Source organism: Gymnoscopelus braueri (genome assembly GCF_963280865.1).
Source record: "Gymnoscopelus braueri genome assembly, chromosome: 18".
Taxonomy (NCBI): Eukaryota; Metazoa; Chordata; class Actinopteri; order Myctophiformes; family Myctophidae; genus Gymnoscopelus; species Gymnoscopelus braueri.
In genome coordinates, this window is record NC_137618.1 from 25,312,260 (window position 1) to 25,334,020 (window position 21,761).

General features: G+C 41.8%; 1 long non-coding RNA gene across 1 annotated transcript; it reads right to left on the reverse strand.

Moving 5' to 3' along the window:
- Window positions 1-516: 516 nt before the first annotated feature.
- On the reverse strand, window positions 517-16,661 carry LOC308105684. The gene is made up of 6 exons (XR_013934927.1): window positions 16,503-16,661; window positions 14,983-15,033; window positions 13,295-13,342; window positions 10,879-10,964; window positions 9,372-9,413; window positions 517-1,561 (listed from the first exon to the last, which is right to left on the reverse strand). It is a non-coding gene; the product is annotated as an uncharacterized lncRNA (long non-coding RNA).
- Between the last annotated feature and the right edge of the window lie 5,100 nt (window positions 16,662-21,761).

Sequence of the window (21,761 nt, forward strand, 5' to 3'; positions counted from 1 at the left end):
ATGGTGTCAATACCACAATGAAAAACTATTGTTTAGCCTACATTGTGACAGACTTGTCATCACCAGGCAGGAGTTTTGGATAAGCTCTAATGTCCATGTAGATTGCAGAATAAATTGCTTCACAATTGTACACACAGTAGAGGGATTGAAGTCCATTTTGTCCAGCAGGCAGAGATTATAGTCTGACACTTTCAATTACAAGCTTAAAACACCAAATTATAGAAGGCAAGAATTATTGTCAGTTAAACGAACAACTTGTGTATATTATGTTCATATGTGTATGGGTTTAGGCATTAATGAGATGTTACATTCCAAAGTTTCACTTTTTGTTCAGCTTTAGTAGTGAAGAACCCTTCTGATTGAGAATAGTAATACAAATTTAAAAAAACACATCTGTATTCATTGTAAATGTTAAATACATGTGACTAAATACATTACCAAACATATAGATTCACTTTTCAAACACATGGCAAAAAGAAAAATAAGTAGAGACAAAGCAGAGCAGATATAGTTTAAAGTATTTATTAACACAATTGTATTATTGGTACCTTTACTGTAAGCAACACCATTAATATATTTGGTATAATGTCCTATCAATTATTTTTACTATAGTTATTATGATTATATATGTAATTATGGTCATATTTTATGATTCTATATATAGGTTAATATGAGTTATTAGTGACAATTAAACAATTATATTTTATGATAACTATTACAATGCCTGTAAACAGTTTATTATTGACAGATATATTATTGATGCTCTAATGGTTATTATTATTACTACTATTACTGTTATTGTCCAAAATTATATTCTAACCTTTAAGTAATTTCAATATTTTCCAGGGTGAAGCAAAAAACCCGCCTCCTATTTCAGCCAATTTAGGAGTGCACGGGGAAAAAATTCTTGCACCGACCCCTTTGTTAAAAAAGGCGATCAAGCAAGCTCCTGGTAAATATATTAAACAAACTAATAAATGTAACATTCTGAAAAATAAGTAAAACTTTTAGGGCTGCAACTATATTGATTAAGTGAATTATCTCAAAGTGTATTTTGTAGATATCTAATTTTGTATTTATCAATGAATCAATGTGTAACATTTTCCATAATTATTTTGGGATTACATTTATTAGTTTAATTAACAAATTAAGTCCTATTTTAATGCTTGTATATTGGCTGTTTGAATAAAATTAAATTTTTTGACAACATTTATTAAAAAATAATTTAGTCCTAATAAGTGTTACAGTCTTACAGCCCTAAAAACAAATGGTGAGTTAAAACATTTACAACATGCACATGTAAATATAAGGTAGTGGGTCATGAAAAGGCAGTATACAATCCAAAATAGTTTGTTATGCATTTTTTAGAATTGATTATTTTATGTGTGAGTTTGTTATTAAATTCAGGGATGGCCAATATTGTGTTTATAGAAATTGGGTACTACCGGTTCACGACCCACAACATAAATGACAATTAGAAATATGACAATTATTCACAAAGAACATTCCTGAAATGTAGAAAATGGTTAAAGGCAAAAACAATATCAGTGCTGGACGGCTTCTGAAAAACAGGGAAACAAGTGTTAGTGTTCTTTTCAAACAAATGCTTCACAATCAGTAATTATGAAAAAAGACAAAACAATGCTACAATATGAATAATACTAGCGACAAGAGAAAAAAGGTGAGATTTGGCTGCTGCGTAATGGGAGATTCCAAAGTATAGGTGCGGCTACGATGAGGCCCGGTCACTACTTGGGCAGCTGATTCACATGTTCCAGTGATATATCCAATGACAGGGTTGGTGATCAAGAGGTTCCATTGTTCGCAATCCGTTTGTTATTTAGTGTGGCAGATGAGACTTTGCGCTGGAGTGGCACCAGAGAATGATGTAGCGTTGGCTATGAATAGTTCATACCGTCAAACGATCATCTCTGGTGACCACTATTTGGGCAGCTCATTCACATGTTCCAGTGATATATCCAATGACAGGGTTGGTGATCAAGAGGTTCCATTGTTCGCAATCCTTTTGTTATTGAGTGCGGCAGATGTGATTTATAAGAGCAGGTCAGAATGCGTTTGGTGGGAAAGAGCACGATGTCCTTGAAACTAAGGTCTACATGGTTCCAGTGTTTGCAAGCTTGTCTTGCAGGCTATGCACTAGTCCTGATCGGAGGATAATACGCAATACACAGGATCATGGTAGCTGTAGTACGTACGTAGTACTCCAGACTGTAGACATTGCTCTGGTCTTGAGATGTAAATGTGATCCAACAGCGTGTTTTTGTCAGTAGTCTTCTCCTTGATCAGTTGTGTGTATCCTCTGGACTCGAGCAGCATCGCTATCGGAGTACCTACACTGGCCAGTAGATTTTCGTTGAAATCACCACAGACTACGATGGGATGGTGGTCCATCACTTCTAAGGAGTCCAGAAGCGCCTTCAGATTTTCCATGAACGGGTCATCGTAACGTGGTGGTCTGTACACTGCAGCGATCAGAAGCTTGACAGGGGACTCTATCTTGACGACCACAAACTCGAGGTTTGTCACATTGTGTAGGTAACGCTTTTCACATGCCTGGAAATGGTCCTTCACATACACAGCGACGCCACCGCCATTCTGTTCTGCACGTTCAGGACGGCTGGTGTACGAGATGTGCTTGTTGCGGCTGAACATGGTGTATCCATCCAATTGGAGACTGTCAGCCACAAAGGAGCCGGTGAGATGCGTCTCGGTCAAGCACAGGACATCTGCATGGGTCAGTTCGTGATGTTTTTTGATGTCCTGAATGTGTGCCGGTAAACTTTGCGTGTTGTGATGGACAATCGCGAGTGTTTGCGCCTGGCCTGTCGTCTCTCGATACTTCAACAGTGGCATAACACTGTCCAGTGAGGCGGTCTTCATGGATTCCAGGGCAGCTGTGATTGCAGGATCAGCATAGATTTTCTTCGCATCGAAGTCAATGATGTGCAATCCTTGCAATGACGTTGTCCTACTGAGGGCAACGTAGGCCATGCCTGGTTGGAAGATCCGTTTCAAGGAAACCACAGCAGATTGTGTAGTCATGCCTTGGACTTTGTGAGCTGTGCAAGCATATGCCAACTTGATGGGAAATTGCCTACGAAGCGTGTTATTGCTCAGGTGTTCCTCATATCTCTCGACGTACACTTGTGTACTGCCAGGTGTAGTTTTCCGGTATTTCTGTCCTGCTTCAGGCTTGTCTACTACAAGCCAAAGCTTGGCTACTCTACTCCCGTCCTCGTTTACGTGCATCTCTACACTAGCCATCTTGCCAAATGTCCCGTTCACAAGGCCATCCTCCACATCTATGTTCCTGATGATCACGATTGGGGCGCCTTCTGCAACCTGCAAGTTGTCAAGAAGATCGTTCTGCTCTCCTGTACAGGGACTGGCAAGGCGAGTCTTGTGGTTATGGACTTGCTTGTAGTCTTCCGCGGGTATGTTGACGATGTGGCTGTGGAGCGCAGACAAAGATTTGGCGTTGTGTTCGGACACCTCTTTGTTGGTTGCGAAGATGTGCACAACATCCTTAGGACAACGGTCACGCACAGTCACTCTCTGAGCAAGGAGTGCTTTGTCTCCGTCACTCAGCGGATCTTTCTTCGCTTTGACTCTCAACCTATTCAGAAGCTCTGCGTAGGGCAGATCATCTTTCTGTCGCATGATCTCGGTCAACGTGATCATCTGAAAGTGTTCGAGCAGAAGGTCCGGTTTGCCTTCCTCGAGCACACAGAGCGGTTTCCCACTTGACGTTGGAGGGAGCTGGTAAAAGTCGCCTACTACAAGTACCGACATGCCGCCGAATGGCCTCTTACTGCCTTTAATCTCTTGCAGTCTCCAGTGGATGTAGATAAACATAGCCTTTGAAATCATCGACACCTCATCTATGACAATGATCTCCGCATTTCCCAGCTTTGCCCTCACGTCATCCAATTTGTTTCCCAGTCCTATGTAGGGTGGTTTCAATTTTCTTGGCAACTTCAACAGGGAATGCAGTGTGTTTCCCGCGATGTTGTATGCCGCAGTTCCTGTAAACGCAGACAGCAGCACTGTGGGCATGGATGCATCCGTCTCCTCAAACAGTCTGGGGAGTCGACGGAGAATCCGTGTTGCCTCACCGTAGATGCACTTGATCAGGCGTGATTTGCCAGTTCCAGCACCCCCAGTGACAAAGAAGAAGAAGGGTTCGGGTTTCTGGTCGAGTACGCTCTTGAAGCACCATTCACGTACAGAGTGAAAGATAGAGGCTTGAGTCCGGTTGAGGTTTCGACACATTGAACGCAGATAATCGAGGCTCATTTGCGGAGCCGATACCCTGTGACCAACAATTGTACCCACCTCTTGACAACTGAACTCTGGGACGTCGTCTTGTTCGTCGTCTGCCTGTGGATCTTGATCTTGTTCGGCAAGACATTCCATCCGCTCGAGCTCATTTTCTGGGGCAATGTTGGCCCACGCATCTTCCGCAGGGCCATGCTTCATGAATTCCTCTAATGCTTCTTCCATCGATTTGCTGTGTTTTTCATACCTCATTTTGTTCTCATCAACAATGGCATTTGCGCGGCATGTCCATTTTTGTCCAGGTATTTTCACAGACGCAGAGTCGTAGAACTCCTTGTAGGTGGGGAAGATTGCGGTTTTCAGTGTGGTCTGATAGCGATGCGGAAGGTAAGCCTTCAGCAAGTTGCCGAAGTATTTCTCGGGGTCCTTCTGTTCCGAGAACTTCGCGTATCTGATAACCGCGGGTCGGCCATCCGTCGAGCGCTTCTTAATGGTTCCCATGTTGTCAGACAGCTTCAGGCAATCTGGCTTTTTTGCTTCGCTACCGTACACAATCCTGTACTCGGATGCAAATTCTGCTAGACACATGTTGTCAAACACCAGTGTTTTGGGTCTGGCGTTGTATTTGTCAAGAAGCCCTGACATCCACACTTGGTTCGAATCGGCTGGTCTTTTCTGCAGCAAGCTGAGCGGGAGGCTCATTTTCATTGCATTGTCATCCGTCGGGAGGAAGACAACTTCGCGGGAGCATTCCTTCAATTGCAAGCTGCAAGTTCGGGCCACTGCCTCCTGAGAGCTAACCTGTCTGTTTTTCACATATGCATGAACAAGTTCGTTCATTGCACCCCTTTCGGTCACTTTTGTGGGGTCTATGCCTTCGACTACTTGTTTCAGAAGCTCACCCATCTCATGTTCGGCCTTGGATATGTAGGACAGCATGTATGAGATGCAAACAAAGTGGTCCAGGACAAACTGGATATCCATGTTGGCATTCCAGGCCTCCAGCAAAACTGGGTTGTAGTTGTTCACATAGCAGTCCTTGACTCCACGCTTCATCAAGAGGACCTGGACATTCCTCAAGTCTTCAAGATAGCTGTCGTACTCTTCGTGAGTCAAATTGCACTTTGCCAGCAACTCTGAGAGATCGGTCAGTTCTGATGGCAAGTCCAGAAGTAGATCATACAGAGGTTTGAGTTTGGCCAAAGCAGCTTGTGCTCTTGCCCTCTGTTGTTTGCCTATGCCTTCGGTACTCCTCTTTGCACTTTCGTTTGCTCCTTCATTTCCTCCTGTTGCGCCCCTTTCGTTTTCATCCGTGACTTCCTCCATTGGATCAACTGGCGTTGGGTTAGTTAACCAGGTTGTGTCCACTGGTGCCTTGGGGAATCCAAACCTGCATGTCTTGTTACCTTTCTTACAGGACTTTGTGTGGTTTTTGCTGTGCATCTGAACTTCTTGGACAATTCGGTGAAGCACAGGATTTTCGTTTGGATCAGGCAGCTGGCACGAAATGTAGCGGTCCGCAAATTCGCATATCTTCTCGTCCGAGTCTTCTCCAAGTTTGGGGGCGTCGGCTACCCACATTAAGGCGTGAACATGCGGCGAACCCCGGTTTTGATACTCGATTCTATGGAACCAGTCTATGACGTGTCCGATTGGGCGAGCATCAGACCGCAGCAGTTTTGAATACGCAGAATGAACTCGCTTGTCAAACATTCGCATGGTAGTCACTGCATTGCTTCTGAGGATGTCACATTTCTCATTCCAGTCCAGCTTGTCAAAATCCACTATTTGGCCTTGCTGTGCTTTTATTGCCGTTATGACCTCTGGCCATCTGAATTCTGCAGCACTTAAGGTCAAAAAGAAGGTAGGTGGGCCTAACTGACGGACCATGGCAAACAAATCATACATGGTCTTCTGCCAGTAGGCTGGCGTCCCCCTAAGGGGTTGCATGAACCTTGTTGCATCCCGGTTTCTGACCAGTCTCTCAACTTCATGCTTGTCCTGCAACATCTTGTTGGAGATCCTGCGACCATCCTTGGTAAAGGGTTTGCCCTTCCTCAATTGAATTGAGATGGTGTTTTTTGCCAAGTGGGTCTCTGTAACAAACTGGGCAAAAAAGAGATAGCTTTGGTCTCTTGCAAAACGATCATCAACATTGAAAAGCCTTGCGTTGAAGTACCTGCTTGGTGTCAGTTTGAGCTTTCTCTTCCGATCCAACGTGTTCTCTCCAGTTGGAAACAATGTAGGGAAGGCCCTTGCTTCGAGGTTAGGGGCTGTGCTATAGCTGACAGGCCTGTTTCCTTCAGCTGGGGCGATGCAGAATATGCCATCTCCGTATGTCATTGTCTCTTGTCCAATGTCATCCGGTTCCAAGCAACTGTCCAGGCCATGTCCAGGTCTCAGCGCATCTTGCTCATCTTGGGCAGTGGGTGGATGTTGATCCACTCTCTGTGATGGGTCGAGGGTTTCAGTCGCATCGGCTACTTCCATCATTTCGGCGTCGTCACAACTGTCCATGACTTCGTCTGTGCCCGTCTGTTCAACAGTGGGTAGGTCTTCAAGTTCAACAGTGGGTAGGTCTTCAAGATGGCCCTCCACATTTTCATCGTTGATGCTCTCATCATCTCGGATTGTGATGTTTTTGTAGTCGGGGTGTGTCTCGATGAGTTTCCTCAAGCCCAGTAAGACATTGGTCATATTGACAGTGTGAAACAAATGATAACCTTTGTACCGCAGACGTCTCTTCAGTTTCACCCTGTACAAACGGGATGAGTCGAGCCTTCTGGGTAGGGTGTTTACTGTGGTTTCCACGTCTGCTGGCACGCACACCACAGCACCATATATAGCACTCTGTTTGCCTTTAGGAAGTGTGAGAATCTTGGCAAATGGTATGTCTATTGCCGATATTTGTCTTTCCAGCACATTGAGTTGGCGGAGCTCTGGAGGAATGGGTGCAAGTTCCAGGTTGTTTGCGACAGCCAAGCGTGGCATTCTTCCTGCTACTACACTTTTGTGACAGCATTGACAAATCCACTCTTTTCGCCTTTCTTCGGGTACAGTGCAATCTTCCGGCCCTCCACATTGATCATCACACGAATGAAGGTATTTGCCTGTTAAGCAGGCAGCAACCACGCGGGGTTTGATCGTGTAATTTGACCGATGACAAACATACACTTGATCAGAGAAAAGAGTCCGATGGCACGTTGTGCAAACAAAAGTTGGTCCATGTTTTATGACGTTCTGGAAACTCGCTATAGCGCCTTGCAGTAGCTCATTCTGTGTGGGTGCGGGAGCTAAATCTATCCTCGCAGTAGCTAAATCTTTCCTTGCTTTTACAGCAATGCTCCGTTTGCGCAGGTCATCACATAAGTCCTTGTAATAATTTCTTATTCTCATTGAACGTCGGATGTCACGGCGCATGTTGAAGAATGTGTCCGTTTTGCATCTGCGGGCCATGTAGGACTTCATGTGTTCCCTAACCTTTTCCCTGAACTCCTCATCTTCTCTGAACCTCTTGTTTACATAAACATTGTGCTTCTTTCTAAACTCATCATCATTGAGCCTCCTTTTGCCATAAGCCCTTTTCTTCTCTCTAACCTCATCTTCATTGAACCTCCTTTTGCCATAAGCCGACTTCTTCGCTCTGAATTCTTCATCTTCTCTAAATCTCCTGTTGTCATATGCCTTCTTGAATTTGTTTTGCCGTTCCTTGAATTTTTTATCCGTTATACATCTCATGGCAATGTATTTGTTCATGTATTCCTTCCTTGGAGTCCTCGGTTTTTCCTTGGTATCAGATTGCAGTTGATCCTCTCTTTGTCTCCTCATTATTTTCAGTTTCCGTTGTCGACTCATTTTGTTGGCTCTTTCATTTGTAGTGTCTGACATCACTTGTGTTGATGGTGAATGTCCTGCCTGCAAAGATTGCTTGGTGATTGGAGGTTCAGTGTTTGTTTCATCCTGGCTAGTTTGATCGACAGGCTCTTTGTGATGCAGGTTGTCAGGATGAATTTGCACTGTTGACAGATGGGGTGACCGAGCATTTGTCTGTTCAAATGTCACTGGCATGAAGTCAAACTGCATTTGGTCAATCCTGTTCGATGAATGTGAGAAGTCAATTAGCTGGTCAATCTTAGCGAACAGATCATCCAACTGAGTGAAGGTCATCATTACAGCTTTTCCTCCAGACAAAGGTAGGCCATCAGCACTTCTCTGGTGAGAGTCAAACAGTCCATATCTTCCAGACCTGTCTCTAAAAACGGCAATGGTGTGTGGTGATACTGTTAGGAGTGCATATTTGACATTCTCAGACAGACACTTAAGTCTTTCCTGAAGCTTCAGCCACCAATGCCGTCGGTAGGGCTCTCCCTCAGCTCTCATAAATCCCATGTCCACGTTAGATTTTTTCACGGAGTACGTATTGTGTTCCGTTTCCACCTTGAGAGGTACTTCCTCCATTGTCAGCTGGCATGACTTAAACAGCTTCTGTCTAATTAGTTGTTCTATTGTTCTTTTATACAGGCTGTCTCCCTTGTCCAGTATCTTGTCAAGATCATCCATCTTCAAGTCAAGACCTTCATGTTGGTGTGCCAAAAATGTCAGAGCCATGCATGTACACTGCCGATTCTTTGACATTTCGGAAAACTTATGATGATTTTGGCTTTTGGATGCCTGCACAGATTTGACAGAGGGTGGCACGATGCATGCTTGTTGTACAGGGTCATTGTTGGAAAGGTCCATGGCCTCGACAATGTTGTCTTGTTCTTCAACATCAGACTGTGCATGTTGCTGAGCTGTTTCTACCACAGTCTCCATGGCTGGACTAAATGTCTTTTGTGTCCCTTCATCGACCACTGTGCAACTGTTTGGTGAATCTGTATGGGCCAACTTAGCATCCCAGCATTTCTTTTTAGCAATAGATTTCTTTCCACGACGACCCATGATGTCACCAAGTTTTAGATCTGAACTTTTACGAAAATGTACACTCTTTACCAAAAAACAACCTTCAACCTTCAATACTAATGTAGCATTAGTCACAAATCACTCTAGGCATCAAGAATTAACTTACTTACCATTAAAAAGTCACCAGAGGAGCTGTTTCGATCTGATGAACACTAGAATAAAAAAAGAGAACAATTTCAGACTAGCGCTATAGTTTTTTCTACCGTTATATTCTTGTGTAAAAACCGTGTGTGCCATTTTATGACAGTAGATTTTCAGGCCGCTGCGCAGCCTTCAAAACCTAGTCCTCTGTTGCGCTGCTAAGAGCGTTGGTCACTGAAGCATGGCCATTTAAAGTGTTTTACACTGCTATAGCACCTACCAAGTTTGGGGCGTTAAGCATGCTCTGAACTGTAGTTATGGCTGTTTAAAGGGCACATTTTTTATGAAAATCTTTGTCTATGATCAAGTATCGGTATATATGAAGTCATTTCTCTGACTGCGTTGAGTTCTTTCAGCTTTCCATAATGTGCATTATTGGTGTGTTAGCAATCTAACAGCTGCATTTGTATGTATGGTGCTTATTTTATTTATATACATCTACCATTCATGCAATTATGGCTATGACAGACATAGCTGACATTCCCTTGTTGAACTTTAACTATTCAAGATTTTATACAATATTAACCAAAACATTTGGAAAAGTAGAACTAAAGAGAGAAAGTATTACATAAGCATATATGTCTACCAAAGATTATGTATATGATGAGTACACCATAGAATTGAAGTACGCATATCATCTGCATAGTTTATATTAGGTATAGCAGTGTGGGAAAATAATGCATTAATTCATAAGTTTACTGTTGCAAACACTAATGTTACCATTTATCTGTAGAGTAATGGTGTAACCATTTTGTTTTATTCCATTTGAATTATTTGATTAAGAATGGCTGACAGCTTTGACTAAATTGGATCCTATTACCTTTTAAAAATGTGTGGAAACAGAATGTAATTAGAGAAAGGGCTCCAAGAGGTCTCTACCAGGTTAGGTCGGTTATTGTGGGCCAGCAATGTTTGGAATACGTCAATCAGGATGAATATGAAAAACTGGACAGATTTGTTTTTGATCACTAAGGACAGAATTCTGCTCTGGCATCCAGACAGTGTGTGTGCAGTTTCACTGCCATCAAGCCAACGGTACCAGAGATTGACTGTCCACAGACAGAGTGACACACAAAAAGACAGACAGTGTGCAAAACAGTCTCAGCCATGCCTTCCGGCCTGACGGAGACAATAAAGAGTGCAAAATAAGCAAAAATAATAGGAGTTGGCATTTTAAAAATAAAGAAAATGTGTTTCAATTAAGCTAATCATATGGGGACCAACAAAATAATTTGTAATGCATGTAATGCGCCGATCTCTGTGAGGACGGCGGTCACAGAGATTCCATGATTTTTCAAAAGTACAGTAAAATCACCGTTTTGCTGACAGCAATGGCACACTATTGATATGGCAGTCAAAGAGTTAAACTAAATAGAGTATATATATTGGCAATGTCTCCTTAAAAACTGACAATGGATTGACCCCAAGACAATTTCCATATGCCAACATTAGATAGTCATGTTATGTTAAACAAACCTTGCAGTAGTGCAGTCTGGGATGGTCCCCTCAGTCCACTGCTGTGTTGGCCAAGATATCAGGTCCGGTGTACAGCCACGCAACAGCTGAAATTTTCAATCAAAAATACTGTATTTAGAAAAAAATATAAAAGTAAATGCATGTAGTGACAAGCTGTCAAGTGAATTTGTATATTGGCTATTTAAAATAAGGCAACAAGTTTAAAGTGAGCTTGTAGATCTGCTATTTTCAAATATGTATAATGCCTTGTTATCATATGGCTACAGATGTTTGCCAATTTGGGAGATAATTGTAAAATAGCAGATATAGAAGCTCACAACGTGTCGCATTGTGAGATTGTAGATCAGCTATTTTCAAATGTACAACAATATAAACAATAAACAACAATCTAAATCTACAAAGTAACTCAAGTTTTCAAAACATTGTAGTGGATTACAAGTACAATATTTGTCTATCAATGCCAACATACCAAATAAGCAATGCAACACTGTACAGTACTCACACCGCAAATGTACACAGATAGATTAGACAGACACAGCCTGAGCACAAGGCATGAGCATGTCAATATAGGGACAATAGCAGATCTACAAGCTCAGAAAATCAGCTTGTAGATCTGCTATTTTAAATAAAGGTTAAGTGGTGTGACCAGGTGTGACACCACACATTGACTGTGTGTGTGTGTGTGTGTGTGTGTGTGTGTGTGTGGGGCAGGCTGTTGTGCATTGTAATCAGAGCATTGTCTCAATTCCTGCACTCTGGCGCACTCGGGTGGCTGCTGACAGGCAGTGCACGCATGCGAGTCACATGGCACGCATGTGAGTCACATGGGTGTGTGAGCCAATGAGAGCATGAACACAGACACACACACACACACACAACCCAAGCAGAGTTACATAGTAAGCTCCACTTGGTCGGAGGCGAACAATAGCAGATCTACAAGCTCAGAAGTGATCTACAAGTGAGCTATGTAGCAGAGTCCTGCAACGGGCCGGGTACCCGCGGATACCCGACGGGTACCCGCGTTTGACGGGTGAAAACGGGTGAAAATGTTACTTTGATAAGATCACGGGTACGGGGACGGGCGGTACTGAACTAATCGCGGGCGGGTATCATTTTATTGTGAAAATCAGAGAGCACTGTTTCCGCCCAAACAACGTAACTTGTGTAACTTAACAGCACAACTGCATGGAGCATGCTGGTCAGTTATCTTAACTCACAAAAACACATTGAACATCCCGTTAAACCTTCAAATTAAAAGTATCTGATGACATAAACAACGACACATGTTTGCTGCGTAGATGCGCGTTCGCGCGTGGCTTAAGCTCGCTCCGCCGTCTTCACTTGCTTTCTGTACAAACCTGACCACTGAATGTAGCACTGTTTTTGAAGGCTGCTATCTTTTTCAACACACTTTTCAATAGGATTTACATTTTACACGGATAAACGGGCGGACAACGGGTCGTTTATTTGACGGGCGGGGCGGGTCTGGTTCGTATTTTTAAATTATCACGGGTGACGGGTCGGTCTACGGATCTGAGTATTGACGGGCGGGGCGGGCGCGGGTTCTCAAAATTGGACCCGTGCAGGACTCTGCTATGTAGATCGGCCGTTTAAAATGAAGCAACAAGCTTACAGTGAGCTTGTAGATCTGCTACTTTCCAAACATTACAAACTCACAGCGAGCTTGTAGATCTGCTATTTTCGAATATGTATAATGCCATGTTATCACATGGCTACAGATGTCTGCCAATTTGGGATATAATTGGAAAATAGCAGATCTACAAGCTCAATGCGTCGCATTGTGGGCTTGTAGATCTGCCATTTTCAAATAGCCAAAGTTTAAATAGGGCTGAAGTGGTTAGTGTAGCCTATGTTTTTTAAACAACAATCTAAATCTACAAAGTAACTCAAGTTTTCAAAACATTGTAGTGGATTACAAGTACAATATTTGTCTATCAATGCCAACATACCAAATAAGCAATGCAACACTGTACAGTACTCACACCGCAAATGTACACAGATAGATTAGACAGACACAGCCTGAGCACAAGGCATGAGCATGTCAATATAGGGACAATAGCAGATCTACAAGCTCAGAAAATCAGCTTGAAGATCTGCTATTTTAAATAAAGGTTAAGTGGTGTGACCATGTGTGACCACACACAAAATGTATTCAACCCCTAACAACACCTCTAATCACCTTTCAGTCAGCTGACAACTCTATAGAAACTAGAAGCAACACATACTTGTCACCTGGATGCCAGTAGTTCTCAAACTATTGTAATGTCAAAGAGCTTCCATTTTTAGCCTATGCACAAGACCACAGACCCCCCTAACCTAGTATTCAACCCCAAGACAATGTCAATAAGCCAACATTAGATAGTTACATCGAAAATAGGATCAGGATGTTACACACCTTGCAGGTCTGGGATGGTCTGTCTGTCACCTGGGTCCACAGCCGAAGCTGTAAAATAAATAAATACAATATTTTAGACACAGAGTTATGAAAGTACATGCATATCAATAGACAATAGCAGATCTACAAGCTCTAGATGGGCTACAAGTTTACAGTGAGCTTGTAGATCTGCTATTTTCAATATGTACAATGCCTTGTTATCACATGGCTACAGATGTCTGACAATTTGGGATATAATTGGAAAATAGCAGATCTACAAGCTCAACGCGTCACATTGTGAGCTTGTAGATCTGCCATTTTCAAATAGCCAAAGTTTAAATAGGGCTGAAGTGGTTAGTGTACCCTATGTTTTTTAAACAACAATCTAAATCTACAAAGTAACTCAAGTTTTCAAAACATTGTAGTGGATTACAAGTACAATATTTGTCTATCAATGCCAACATACCAAATAAGCAATGCAACACTGTACAGTACTCACACCGCAAATGTACAAAGATAGATTAGACAGACATAGCCTGAGCACAAGGCATGAGCATGTCAATATAGGGACAATAGCAGATCTACAAGCTCAGAAAATCAGCTTGTAGATCTGCTATTTTAAATAAAGGTTAAGTGGTGTGACCATGTGTGACCACACACACACACACACACACACACAGAGATCTTGAAAATTGAACCAGACAAGTCAGTGTGCTGAAAAATGTGCCACATATGGATAAGACAGACACAGATGAGACACAATAGGCCTGTTAAATGGCATCAACAATGGGTCATTTATTCAACCCCTAACCACACCTCTAATCACCCCCCTATTATCACCTTTCAGTCAGCTGACAACTCTATAGAAACTTGAAGCAACACATACTTGTCACCTGTACATGCATAATAGACAATAGCAGATGTACAAGCTCAGAAGTGATCTACAAGTGAGCTATGTAGATCGGCCATTTAAAATGAAGCAACAAGCTTACAGTGAGCTTGTAGATCTGCTATTTTCCAAACATTATAAACTCACAGCGAGCTTGTAGATCTGCTATTTTCGAATATGTATAATGCCATGTTATCACATGGCTACAGATGTCTACCAATGTGGGATATAATTGGAAAATAGCAGATCTACAAGCTCAAAGTGTCGCATTGTGAGCTAGTAGATCTGCCAAAGTTTAAATAGGGCTGAAGTGGGGCTGAAGTGGTTAGTGTAGCCTATGTTTTTTAAACAACAATCTAAATCTAAAAAGTTTTCAAAACATTGTAGTGGATTACAAGTACAATATTTGTCTATCAATGCCAACATATCAAATAAGCAATGCAACACTGTACAGTACTCACACCGCAAATGTACACAGATAGATTAGACAGACACAGCCTGAGCACAAGGCATGAGCATGTCAATATAGGGACAATAGCAGAGCTACAAGCTCTGAAAATCAGCTTGTAGATCTGCTATTTTAAATAAAGGTTAAGTGGTGTTACCACACACACACACAATTTATTCAACCCCTAACAACACCTCTAATCACCTTTCAGTCAGCTGACAACTCTATAGAAACTAGAAGCAACACATACTTGTCACCTGGATGCCAGTGGTTCTCAAACTATTGTAATGTCAAAGAGCTTCCATTTTTAGCCTATGCACAAGACCACAGACCCCCATAATAAATGGAAAATAGGATCAGGATGTTACACACCTTGCAGTAGGTCTGGGATAGTCTGTCTGTCACCTGGGTCCACAGCCAGAGCTGTAAAAAAAGAAATACAATATTTTAGACACAGAGTTATGAAAGTACATGCATATCAATAGACAATAGCAGATCTACAAGCTCACACGTGATCTACAAGTGAGCTTGTAGATAAGCTATTTAAAAAAGGCTACAAGTTTACAGTGAGCTTGTAGATCTCCTATTTTCAAATATGTATAATGCCTTGTTATCACATGGCTACAGAGTCTGCCAATTTTAGAGATAATTGTTAAATAGCAGATCTACAAGCTCACAATGTATAGCATTGTGAGCTTGTAGATCTGCCATTTTCAAATAGAAAAGTTTGAGTAGGGCTTAAGTGGTTAATGTAGCCAATGTTTTTTAAATAATAATCAAAATCAACTAACTAAAGTAGTTTTCAAATAATTGTAGTGGATCAAAAGTTCAATATTTGCCTCTGAGATGAAGTACAATACAAGTACAATAGTGGATAGAAGTACAAGCAGAATATTTATCTATCTATGCCTGCCAACTGTGGGTGCGTTCGGAAATTACGCACCGGAGCACACTCGCCTATTAGTTTGTATTGGCCAGTGCGCTCAGTGCTGTATTTTCGAACGTGCCCTGTCTGTGTCGAGACAGACACAAACAAAGCTCCAAGGAGCAGTGTGTGACGTCACTGCCATGCGGAAGTTGTAAGCATACATTTATAGCCGTTAGCATCGGTTAGCCTAGCTGACGAATCCTTGTTGTTTTTAACCTAGTTTCAGATCAACTGTCGCTGCTTAAAGTTAGTTTTAGCAGATCTACAAGCTCAATTTTAGCAGACAAGATATAACAAATGCAATGTTGATTAAAAGCTGCATTCTGCGTTATATAATGAATTGTTATAGACAGGTCGATGGCAAAACTAAACAATAAAAGCCTGGAGATCGAGGCTCGGTTGATGGTGACGTGATTGTATGAAAACAAAGTCACCAACAAACTGGCGATTGCACTTAATTCATTTAAGGCCCGTACATGTACATACACGTTCACATTTCAAATATAAAGTGCTTACCTCATGGCCACGGATGTAACAATTCCGTTCGGGCCTTCAGAAGTACCCGTATCTTCAGTATTGTTAAATAAAAAGCATTTTAATCCGATCGGTGGCCATTTTCTCAACATGTCCTCCATATGCTTTCAACTACGCGACCCCATCGGTTGGTAGGTGTACTGCACTCTGATAGAGTGTGCTAACTATGAGAAAATGGCCACCGATCGGATTAAAATGTTTTTTTATTGAACAATACGGAAGATACGGCTACTTCTGAGGAACCATACATAATTATAACATCCGTGGCCATGGAGTAAAAACTTTGTTTGAAATCTGAACGTTGAAGTAGATTAGAGGGTCCAAAAAGGGAGAAAGTGCAAACACCAGGTTGCAGTTCATCCATGACCGTCGTGTGGTCCAAGGCTACAATCAGAGTTATGAACTGAAAGCGATATAAAGTATTACTCACCTCAGACAAAAGACGACGAAATGAAAGTCTTCCGAAGAAAACAAAGTAGATCGATGATATAATATGAAGCTAAATCAAGAAGATCCGTTTCCAATAGTAAATGACCGAGGCTATCGCCGGATTTTGATTTGTGAGAAGGAAGCGTGTGAATGCTGTGAGTCTAAGGGGAGGGACAAAATCAGCAAGAGCTGTGATTGGTCTGCTCAGGCAAAAGAGTCAGAACAAGTCCGGGCAAGCCCTGTCGCACCCCCTCCCCCCCACGAACCTCGCGTCACCAGTGTTTCCAACTCGGAGGAACCCCCCCCCCCCCCCACACACACACACACACACACACACACACACACACACACACACACACACACACACACACACACACACACACACACACACACACACACACACACACACACACACACACACACACACAGGTAAACCATTTCCGTATCCTTTCTAAAGCGGATGCAGCCGTTGGCTCTGAAATGCATGTAAAATTATGCTGCTTTCATAGAACAAACTAAAAGACATTGAAGTATTAACCAAAAATAGATACATTTGTTTTAAATGCAAACGTCATTTTATTAATTTAAAAGTTAAAAAGAAGAAGTTAGCGAAATATATAACAGCAATAATAATAATAATAATAATAATAATAATAATAATAATAATAATAATAATAATTAAAAAAACACAGAAGCCAGTTACATTACTAATTTCTCCCAGAAAATATACTTAAAGTACCAGAAGTAAAAGTACTAATTATGCAGAATGTCCCATTTCAAGTTTTCAAATGCATACAATGTATACAAATCTTTAGAAAATAGCAGATCTACAAGCTCACAACGCATCGGGCACTAGGGATAACTGGGCACCAAAACCGAGGGAAATGTGGGCACCTGGTCAACTGGGCACTAGGGACAACTGGGCACTAGGGACAACTGGGCACCAAAACCATCTGGGCAGTAGGGACATGTGGGCATCTGGACAACTGGGAACTGGGCATTTGGGACATGTGGGCAACTGGACAACTGCAATATAAAAAAATCTATCCAGACGCAAATGGGCGTGGCCTATATAAGGAGTTGCGTCATGACCCAAGGAATCTAGGGAAAAAGAAATTTTGATTTTACGACCTACGGTTCAAGAGTTATAGGCCAAAAGGTAAAGTGGGCTGTTATAGCGCCACCATGTGGCCGACTGGTGTGATTTTTTTTAAAATAATTTTGCAATAAACTATTAACCTCCCCTCCAAGTCATGTAACTCTAGCCCTTATGGTTTCCGAGAAAAAAAAACTTGAATGGGAGTTTTTGCAATTCCCATTAAAGTGGATGGGGAAATGTAATGCACTAATAAATCAATATCAAAAAATCTATCCAGACGCAAATGGGCGTGGCCTATATGGGGAGTTGCGTCATGACCCAAGGAATCTAGGGAAAAAGAAATTTTTATTTTACGACCTACGGTTCAAGAGTTATAGGCCAAAACGTAAAGGGGGCTGTTATAGCGCCACCATGTGGCCGATTGGTGTGATTTTTTTTAAAATAATTTTGGACTAAATTATGAACCTCCCCTCCAAATGTGGTAACTCTAGCTCTTACGGTTTCTGAGAAAAAAATACTTGAATTTGAGTTTTTTCACTTTTACATTAAAGCGGATGGGGAAATTTAATGCACTAATAAATCAATATCAATTAAACTATTTAACCAATCTCTTAGCAAAATACAAGCGCACGATTCCAGGTCAAGACGGTCATTTTGAGATATGGCACAACATTGGGAGATAAAAACTGTGGGAGAAATAGCAGTTTGAAGTATTGTTTATCCGGAAGATTAATAAAGAGTATAGAGTACTATAGTCTGGTTGCCCTGTTAGGGCAACCACACTAACTAGACGGGTCGCAATTCTGGGAAATTGCAAAGTGTGGTTGCGCCGACGCCGATCGCAGGTCGGCGCCGCCGGGACTTGAGGAATACGCTTGGAGGAATACCGTCGGAGGCCGCGCGACGTGCCATTCGAATTTGGTGCTGATTGGATCCTGCGTTCGTGATACATGGAGTTTTGATTTTAAGAAATAGGCCCCTCCAACTAAATAAATAGGCCCCTCCCACTCATGTAGCGGGGCAATGACAACGTCCTGTAACTCCTGAGATCACCTGCTTTTCATTTTGAGAGGAGTGATCCCCCAAAAATCATGTTTTTGCATCAAACGGTTACGTTTTGTGCATTTGTGGCGCCCCCTATGGATCAAAGAAGAAATGCTTTTGGGGATTCCTTGATTAAACCACCCTCGACATGTGATTCAAATTTGGGATCGATTGGACGTTTCGTTCGTGATTTCTGGCATTTTTTGTAAAACGGGCCCCGCCCACTAACTTTGGAAGCCATTTACGGACGAACGGTAAGGACTATCAAAATGCCGTTTGGACATATTTATTGCATGGGTCCATAGATGACCTGTACCGATTTGTGTGAGATTTGGACAAAATTTGTAGGAAAAGGAGCAAAAAGTGTGTTTTGAAGAAAATTCAAAATGGCGGAAAATCTATCCTGACGCAAATTGGCGTGGCCTATATGGGGAGTTGCGTCATGACCCAAGGAATCTAGGGGAAAAATATTTTTATTCTAGGACCTACGGTTCAAAAGTTAAAGGCCAAAAACGTAAAGTGGGCTGTTATAGCGCCACCATGAGGCCGAATTATATAATTTTTCTTTTAATAATTTTGCACTAAATTATGAACCTCCCCTCCAAATCTGGTAACTCTAGCTCTTACGGTTTCTGAGAAAAAAATACTTGAATTTGAGTTTTTTCACTTTTCCATTAAAGCGGATGGGGAAATTTAATGCACTAATAAATCAATATCAATTAAACTATTTAACCAATCTCTTAGCAAAATACAAGCACACGATTCCCGGTCCAGACGGTCATTTTGACATATGGCACGAAATTGGGGAATAAAAACTGTGGGAGGAGATGCAGTTTGAAATATTGTTTATTAACATTGTTCAAGAACAATGTTAATACTAGACGCGTCGCAATTCAGGGCAATTGCAGAGTGTGGTTGCGCCGACGCTAGTCGCGGGTCGCTGCCGCCGGGACTCGAGGAATACGCTGGGAGGAATACCGTCGGAGGCTGTACCAATTACATTGTTACGTAACTCCTTAGATCACTTGCGTTTCATTTTGAGAGGATTGATCCCCCCAAAATAAGGTTTTTGCATCAAACGGTTACATTCTGAGCATTTGTGGCGCCCCCTATGGATCAAAGTGGAAATTATTTTGGGGATTTGTTGAGTAAACCACCCTCGACATGTGATTCAAATTTGGGATCGATTGTATGTTTCGTTCGTGATTTTTGGCATTTTTGGTAAAACGGGCCCCTCCCACTAACTTTGGAAGCCAATTGCGGACGAACGGTAAAGACTATCAAAATGCCGTTTGGATAGGTTTATCGCATAGGTCCATAGATCACGTTTACCGATTTTTGTGAGATTTGGGAAAAATCTGTAGGAAAAGGTGCAAAAAGTGTGTTTTGAAGAAAATTCAAAATGGCGGAAAATCTTTCCTGACGCAAATGGGCTTGGCCTATATGGGGAGATGCGTCGTAACCCAAGGAATCCAGGGGAAAAGAGATTTTTATTCTACGACCTACGGTTCAAGAGTTAAAGGCCAAAACGTAAAGGCGGCTGTTATAGCGCCACCATGAGGCCGAATGGTGTAATTATTTGTATAATAATTTTGGACTAAATTATGAACCTCCCTTCCAAATCTGGTAACTCTAGCTCTTACGATTTCTGAGAAAAAAATACTTGAATTTGAGTTTTTTCACTTTTCCATTAAAGCGGATGGGGAAATTTAATGCACTAATAAATCAATATCAATTAAACTATTTAACCAATCTCTTAGCAAAATACAAGCGCACGATTCCCGGTCAAGACGGTCATTTTGACATATGGCACGAAATTGGGGAATAAAAACTGTGGGAGGAGATGCAGTTTGAAATATTGTTTATTAACATTGTTCAAGAACAATGTTAATACTAGACGCGTCGCAATTCAGGGCAATTGCAAAGTGTGGTTGCGCCGACGCCAGTCGGGACTCGAGGAATACGCTGGGAGGAATACCGTCGGAGGCTGCGACAATTACATTGTCACGTCACTCCTGAGATCACTTGCGTTTCATTTTGAGAGGATTGATCCCCCAACATAAGGTTTTTGCATCAAACGGTTACATTTTGAGCATTTGTGTGCGCCCCCTATGGATCAAAGTGGAAATTCTTTTGGGGATTTGTTGAGTAAACCACACTTGACATGTGATTCAAATTTGGGATTGACTGGACGTTTTGTTCGTGATTTGTGGGCTTTTTTGTAAAACGGGCCCCTCCCGCTAACTTTGGAAGGCATTTACGGTATGGACTATCAAAATTCTGTTTCGGTCCAGATTATCGCATGGGTCCAGAGATCATGTGTACCGATTTTTGTGAGATTTGGGAAAAATCTGTAGGAAAAGGTGCAAAAAGTGTGTTTTGAAGAAAATTCAAAATGGCGGAAAATCTATCCTGACGCAAATGGGCGTGGCCTATATTGGGAGATGCGTCGTGACCCAAGGAATCCAGGTGAAAAGAAATTTTGATTTTACGACCTACGGTTCAAGAGTTATAGGCCAAAAGGTAAAGTGGGCTGTTATAGCGCCACCATGTGGCCGACTGGTGTGATTTTTTAAAAAATAATTTTGCAATAAACTATTAACCTCCCCTCCAAGTCATGCAACTCTAGCCCTTATGGTTTCCGAGAAAAAAATACTTGAATGGGAGTTTTTGCAATTCCCATTAAAGTGGATGGGGAAATTTAATGCACTAATAAATCAATATCAAAAAATCTATCCAGACGCAAATGGGCGTGGCCTATATGGGGAGATGCGTCGTGACCCAAGGAATCCAGGTGAAAAGAAATTTTGATTTTACGACCTACGGTTCAAGAGTTATAGGCCAAAACGTAAAGGGGGCTGTTATAGCGCCACCATGTGGCCGATTGGTGTGATTTTTTTTAAAATAATTTTGGACTAAATTATGAACCTCCCCTCCAAATGTGGTAACTCTAGCTCTTACGGTTTCTGAGAAAAAAATACTTGAATTTGAGTTTTTTCACTTTTACATTAAAGCGGATGGGGAAATTTAATGCACTAATAAATCAATATCAATTAAACTATTTAACCAATCTCTTAGCAAAATACAAGCGCACGATTCCAGGTCAAGACGGTCATT